Source organism: Pygoscelis adeliae, unplaced genomic scaffold (assembly GCF_000699105.1).
Source record: "Pygoscelis adeliae isolate BGI_AS28 unplaced genomic scaffold, ASM69910v1 Scaffold203, whole genome shotgun sequence".
Lineage (NCBI taxonomy): Eukaryota > Metazoa > Chordata > Aves > Sphenisciformes > Spheniscidae > Pygoscelis > Pygoscelis adeliae.
Window position 1 is genome coordinate 58,225 of NW_008824407.1, and position 780 is coordinate 59,004.

Genomic DNA, 780 nt, shown 5'->3' on the forward strand with positions numbered 1-780 from the left:
GTGGGGGCAAGGGCAAATCTGCAGGTGAGGGCAGGGCAGAAAGCAAATCTGGGGTGAAAATACCCCCAAGGAGACCTGGCTCTGCGGCTCCTTCCCATCCCGGCCTTGGTCACATCCCCTGCGCTCAGCACAGCTTGCTCTGGCACCCTGCCAGCCCCGTAAATCCTGTCCTGCACCAGCCCAGCCTGGATCCGGTCCACGGGGCTGGCGCTGGATGGGGAAACGTTCATCGCAGGTGGGGAGAGTGCCCCAGGAGCGGGGCTTTGAGGGAAGGTACTCTCCTTGTGCCGCCTTCCAGCCGGCAGAGTGATTTGGATAGAGAAGGATCGGGAAGAGGGAACCGGGAAACATTTGGCCGTGGTGGTTTGTGCTGTTCGCAGCGCTGGCACCAGCATCAGCCCTGCATGGGAGAGGGAAAGGGGCTGGGGTGGGAGTCCCCCACAAAGGGCCACCAAGGGCTGTCACAGGGTGGGATGAAGCAGGAGACCTTGGTGCGGCATCCCTGGAGGCACTGGTTTTACTGGGAGGCATCCTCCAGAGCTGGGACTCTGCAGGTGACATTAGGGAGAGCCCCAATGTGCCAGGGAGGGGTCCCCCCACCCCACCGGGTCCCGACACTGGGTGCCGCAGCCGTGCGGAGGTTTCTCCCACATTTGGGTGAAATTCCCTGCGAGGCTGGAGCGCAGCGGGGCTCTGGAGCATGCAGGCTGCAGATGCCATTCCTGGGTAATCCAGGAGATTAATTGGGGTCTGGGCTGGGAGGCAGCCTCCAAACGGACC